The following is a 7,101-nucleotide window of genomic DNA, read 5'->3' as shown; positions in this document are numbered from 1 at the left end:
ACACACACAGACTTTGATTGTGTGCCTGCATCTCAGCTGTGTTTGTGTCTGCAAAGGATGAAAGAAAGTGAGGATAGAGAGCAAGCCAAGAGCTAGGAAAGAGCCTGGTCAGGTTAACCCTCTTAACCCTCAGGGCATCAAGACAGTCACATTAGGTGTTTATGTGACCTCTGACTTAAGACCTCCTCATTACTGTTATGAGAAATCATGCAAATGCCTAAGTCCCCTTTTAATGTTGAAAATCAAAAGTTCAAATAAGTTCAAATAAGTTCAAATAAGTTCAAATAACGTCAACATTAAAGGATAAAAATTCCTTTCAGTGATTTCCTGAAGCCTCTGTTGCTTATTTGTGTCTCCTCTCTGATGATGGTGCAGCTTCATCACATAAACAACCTTCTAACAGACTGAAAAAGGTTGATTGCATTTAGTTTTTTACAGCCAGGAGAGGAAAAGTCTGACATGCACATCCACACAGCTGCTCCTCCGGTTAATATGCTGCAAAATGTTTCTGAATTCAAATTATACCAGCAAAGACTTCAAAGGAAAAAAAAAATAGAGATACTGAAAGCCATCTGATACACGAGAAGGGATAATTTGTCCCTGTGCTGTTTCTGTCCCTCGTCCTGTCCTACTGATCCAGTAAAAGGGAATAAATGAAGGAGCATTGAAGGAGGACACAGGAGGGATTATGGGCTCTTGACCCAGTTACCTGCCGTGACTAAATACTGGCATAGCTGGCACACTGGCCTGGACTGGCCTTCAGCGCATAAGGACAGCTAGAAGCAGCATTTATTCACTCACCCATGCGGACAAGCAAAGCTTTTCCTTTAAGCTAAACTTGCACGTATCAAAAATGTACTGAGTAAATCTGTGTTTTTAAAGCATTGATCCTGAATATTTTGTGCACTAAAGCTGACAGCAAGGTCAGATATGCCCAGATACAGCGTGTGCAGATTCTTTCTTGAATGCAGCAACTCTCTTTGATTAAAAGCTCATCATTTTGAAGTAGAATAAGTGGGACTGTGAATGAGGCTTTAGAGTAAAATAGTGCTGTTAAGTACCATGTGGTTTACCATACTGACCAGTTTTTCAAATTCTTCAGTATGAGTCTGAACTTTTTGTCAGATTTTCTTGGTCCTTTTTTCCATTCTTAAATATTGCACTGATTTTGTGTATTGTTGGCCAGGAGGAAGTTATGTCAGTAGACCTGCTTTTGATTATGGTACAGACACACTCCCAGACACACAGCAAATTAGGACACCAAGTCTTATGTGCAGACTGAGAATGCACACACCCGCCAAGGCTGAAAAATCCCTCCACATCCACGTGTGTAGAGCCCAGGAGGAAATAGAGATCCAGGTTAAAGTGTTTGAGACAGTGACAACCAAAGTTGAGATGTTTCCCTTCCTCTCAGTGGTACATAGTGCTTCCAGAAATTGGATCCAGATGTGAATCCAGAGATCATCAAGACGCTGGCTCCCAATTCTGCCTGTTTCATTTTCATGTATATTTCTATTACTAGATAAGATGCTAGACACAGAATGTCCAATTCTTCTCCCTGTTGCAACAGTAAATACTTCAAACCTAAAAGTCTAAGGTGGGTCGCTCCCACCTCTGGCAAAACTCACGCATATCCCTCTGGCAGCTGGGATTGGCTCCAGCCTCGTCAAGCCCGAGTGACCGACCAGATGGATGTTTCTAACCAGGCAGCTCTACACCCCTGCAAATTTTTAACAGAATTTATTCAAAACTTTGAGCTGTCACGTTTACAAAGAAAATAACACATACACACATTCACACACCCTAGCAATAACATAACCTCTTTTGTGTGGATTAAAAAAAAGGCCAAAAGGCAAATTTATTTGTACAACCTTGCTTAGAAGAGCACAGTAAAAGTGAAAACTTGAAAAACTTACTAACCTCTTGTAGGTATAGTTTGTTCCAAGAAAAACCAAATATCTTGTAGCTTAAAAATTTTTGCATGGAAGATAACTGACAATAATGCAAAGCACAAACCAGTTGTTAAACTGCTAAAAGGAGAAATAATAACTGCTGAATTTATCCACCATCCCTGTGGTGCTGTGAAGGCACAGTCACCTTTATTTGAAGACACTGGACCTCTATCACCAAGTGTGAAAATGTTATTAACCTGCAACAAACAAAAAACCCATGTGCGCCAGTCAGTTCTGCAGCTCACTAACATGCATGTGTTAATGGATCCGACTCATCCCAGATAATAGGGTTCAGCTCATTGTTTGCAGAATGCGTGTTACATGCAAACGTTTAGCTCAAGGTGATGTGGAAAGAGCAGTGATTTAAAAGAAGCCTGCAAAAAAGCAGGAGACATGCATTTTTGCAGGAAAAACCTAAATAGTAAGGTCTGAGGTGGAAGCCAGAAAATGCACAGAAGACATGACCATTTGAAAAAATTAATAAATACTAATTTAAAAAAAAAAAAAATCAAGAAAGCTGATAATAGAGACAGTGTAGCTCAAGTTTAAAATAATAAATAAGATGAAGTTTCTAAGACAGCCAGACCCTCAAAATATTCATAAATCACTCATCTGTGCACTGTGTTTGCAAATGAGGCCAAATGTTTCAGAGTCCAAATATTTGGAAATACTTTCTTTAGGTTCACATTACTAAGGCAAGAAATAAATCAGTGATTTTGATTACTGGCCAGTTGCTGCAGTTGTTCCATATTTTCTTGATGTAAGGGTCAGTCACAGCCAACTAAGATAACACAGCTCTGCCAGAGTCAGATTTACTAAACCGACACATGTCAACGAAGTTTCAGCGTTGTAATGATAAACATAAATACAGAACTTGTTTTGGTCACATAGATAGAAGGATTTCTGCTTTGAGGACTCCTCTTGCAACTTTCTCCATCTGGGTGGAAAAACTTTGTTGACTTTGGTTCCAGGCACAGTTTGAACAGCAAACACAGCCCTAAGGAAAAACTTCAAATTCACAGCCCTGCTTCTCACAAAATTACCCCAGCTCTGGTATTGCTGGGCATCCTCAAATGAACTGCTTGAGGTCCTTCCACAGTATTTGGTATCAGTATCTGACCTTCACTGTTTAAAAGTAAATCTTTGGCAGAGTTGCCGGTGCTCAAGGTGCAAAAAAAAAACCATTTAAAAACTAGCATTTGTAAAAAAATATAACTGAAAAAAACATTATGTGGGAAAAATCTTCAGTTTTAGTCTTTGAATGTGGTCAAAGCTGTCAGCCCAACCAGTCTCAGCAGGCTTTGTTGCTTATTTCTATGACTGTGATGTCTGTTACTGTGTCAGGTGTCTGCTCCGAACCCATTAAATCTCAGTAATAACCAACCACAGTGTAAGAAAAAACACAAAGACTGAGACTGAAGATTGTAATGAAAAATCCACATCCATGCACTCAAGTTATAGGCTTTAGTTAGCTATTAATTTCCAGTTATATTTCCTGGAACAATGTTTTATTCATCGTTCCATTGTTGATTGTTGGAAGTTCATGGTAGCCCTTATGCGTGCCCGTATGAGCCCTTATAAATGCTGTGTTTCTCAATTTCAGGCAAAAAATTCTATTTTGATCTCATACATCCATAAACACAGCCTCCCACCAACTTTGTGGTTTCTCTTTGGTGAATTTCTTAGATGGTGTTGGCCTCCTTGTTGCTTTACTGCCAAGCAAGCCATTCACCTTCAAGTTTTTCTTTGAAAGCACAGTCATCAATATTAACCTTGGCATGTCCAAATGTTTCTGTTGCAGTACTCCTTTCATGCGCTGGCAGCTTAAAGAAAGGAGCCACACTGCGAAGGACATTTGTCAGCTGGTCCGTGTGTTAATTAGGTGTTCCCATGCTATGTATTCATTGCTACTGGAGTCAGCGATCACTCGGGGTGTTGTGTTTCACTCCCCAAGGACTCGTGTACATCCAAGTGTGCACGCGATATTGGATAGTTGTGTTTGTGAGAAGTGTCATCTACATGACAGTCTGCAGCCACAATAGCTCTTTGTCTGCCAAGAGAAACTGAAGCAGCTAAATATCTCACACAAGAAACTCAGCATGAGCGTTGACACATTTTTTTAGACTCTCGCTCAGCATTTTGAAAAGCGAACATGTGTTTTAAAATAGCTATTTGTGCTTTGCATTTCAGTTTGTTTAGTTTCTTGTTATCGTGATAATGTCGGAGTGAGATTTAGCACAATAATTCCATTTAACAATCCAGTTAGTCTGTCTCACACATATTGTTAGTTTTTTAAGTCCACAACATGGTCTCAGTTAATTTTATTTTGTCTTTAACACTAGTTTATTGTATCTAAGTTAACTTAAACTTTTGCACATCTAGTTTAATTAAGTTCTCTATACCTTTAATGTGGAAAACAGGTAAACTACAGCATGTATTTTTCTTCAAATAAAAGCAGAAAGGTAAAATTGGTATTTATGAAGTGCTTTACTCTTGAGTACCTGATGCACTTTTCCACGGTAAAGTCACATTTGGAAGCATTCATACTGTGCACTTTAAATTGTTTTGACTCATTTTACAGACACTCACACACAGATGGATACATCAGGGGCAATTTAGTACCTTGCTCAAGGACACCTTGGCGTGCAGACTGGAGGAGCTGCCAACCTTCCCACAGGTGAAAGCTCATTTACACAGAGCACAAAATAAACAGGACAGTATGGAAAGGTTGGCAGCAGACTGACGTATCATGAATTTTACACCCACTTTTCCAAGTGCATGAATCTATTTATGAGAACACAGTAATGTCCTTTTGTGTATCTGACAGCCATGCAGCTGCTTATTGTGAACTGTTACGGGAGTCACTAAAATGATTGTTGTACTTCTGTGTGACACTTTCTATTTTTTATTTAGGCATGTTAAAACAGCATTTAATATCACTACAATGACTTTTGTGCAAACCATAAAAGAAAGAAAAAAATTCAGAGCAAGATATATTAAACCTAATCAATGAAATAAACTGTACAGAGCTCTTTGAATTTGGTCAAGTCAAGTGGCTTTATTGTCATTCCAACCATGTGCAGTGGTACAGTACATAGTGAAACGAGACAGCACTCCACCAAGACCATGATGCTACATATAACAGACGATCAACACAGGACTACATAAGTGCAATGCGCAAAGATTGCAAACAAAACAAAGACAGTGCAACACCAGGCAGAACAGAACAATACAGACACAAGACAGTGCAGACACAACAGTGCAATAGAAGCCATCAGCCATCTCAAGTGAACTTTTAAGTTTCCATGTTAAGTCCTCGTTCAGTACCTTGGAATTGTTAATCTTACCAACTTAATCTGTTGCTACATTAAACTGTGCCTGTATGCATATTCGTGCAACTTCTGACTTTCTTGTTCCATCTGAATGCATCACTTGCACTGCTCAAATGACAACTACCTGTACATTTAAGGATAACATGTTCATATGCTGCACATCTCTGTAAACAATGTCCTTGTAGTCATCAGTATTTTTTTCTTTTATTACTTTCTACCTCGTACATTTTCAAAACGAACTCGTTACTTTTGGTTTAGCTTGTGTGCATATTGTTGCACAGTTGCTGCTAGCTAAAGATCCAGCTGCTGTATTTCACAGGGAGAGAAAAGAAAGAGCTAACTTCACTCAGAGATGGAGAAAGACACGAAAGACAGGACACTAGAGGAAGAAGAGAAGTTATATTTAAAGGTAAGGACTGCTCAGTGACGCTTGATGAACTGCAAATTTAAAGCTTACATGTAATAATTTTAATCACATATTGGATTTGTATATGTTGGGTTTTAATAAATTATGTATTTTCATTTTGTGAAACATCTTGCAAAACAAACTAAGCTATTCTAGCTTTGTTATTCAAATGTTGCATGAAAGTATGGTTTGGGTTTTCCAGAATAAACAGGTTAGTTTGCAGTACTGTGGTGAATTCACAGTAAAGTTAGACTCATCAGTGACTGCGGTGCTGCTAATGGTCAGATTTAGGTTACATCAAGGTAGCAGATATGAATTTCAATTTAAGCTGAGGGTGCTTGGATTTATTAATTGAATTCCAACTTTATACTGTCTAGTGTAAACAGTATAGTGTCAGTGTAGGAAATGGATCGATGGGGTGTGTTTGAGGTGTGGTCCTGCTCCTGAAATTCAGATAAATTATCTTGTGCTCTCACGTTTCCCTCCTCTTATCTTCCTTTGTTCTTAGCCAACAGTACCATAGCTTTCATTGGCATCCTATTGGCCAACAGCAGCGTTAACCTAGGCCACACTCTTTACATTACATGTAAGACCAAGACTTTAAAACAGCTATATGATCATAAACTAAAATTTTGGGGATGTAACATTTCAACGAAAGATTGTCAGCTGAAATGCAAGAGTGAGTCTACTAGGTAGACAGTTGTTTTGTCCACGTTTGTGCAATGAGTGCAGAGATGATGTGTGCCACAGTGCTCCCACTGAGAGCTAACTGCCTGATGAGTCACCGTCTTCTGAGAAATGGAGGCTCCAGTCCCTGGGGCACTGTTCTTAGAAATAATTAAATGTAGTGTTTTCCGAACTTCCAGCCCAGTTTCCACAAAAGCTGGCATGTTGTGTAAAAAAAAAAAAAAGGGCAGAGTTTGATTTGCAAATCATTTAAACTCTAAATTTAGCTGAATCTAATATAAATAAAACATTACATGGAATCTGGGACATCTGCAGTGCACATTTTGAACACATTTAAAAGATGTCAAGACATAGGAAGTTTACTGGGGTATTGTATTACCCTCAGGATATATTGCTATAGTTTTTTGGGGAAAAAAATTATACCATCCCTTCTCATATGATTTTAGCTACTCAACAGTTTGAGGCTTTCTTAAGAGTATTTTTGTTGTTGTTGTTGTTTTATAATCCTAGAGCTGTTTTCACTGGGTGACAGGCCACTTTAACAACTTTGCTCGACTTTATATTTCAGTGGGTTAAAAGTGCAGAAGGTGCACGTATTTTTCTTTTTTGCTGAGATTAGATGTTTCCTGAAAAAGATGTCCGCATGGTGGACACGTTATAAGCAATTACATTAAAATTAAAAAACAATTTAAAAAATTGTTCTATGTCAACTTTCTGCTATTTT

Source organism: Haplochromis burtoni, unplaced genomic scaffold, assembly GCF_018398535.1.
Source record: "Haplochromis burtoni strain Fernald_Lab_line unplaced genomic scaffold, NCSU_Asbu1 Contig_274, whole genome shotgun sequence".
Lineage (NCBI taxonomy): Eukaryota > Metazoa > Chordata > Actinopteri > Cichliformes > Cichlidae > Haplochromis > Haplochromis burtoni.
The sequence above is the reverse complement of the archived record's forward strand: the minus strand, read 5'-3'. Positions refer to the sequence as shown.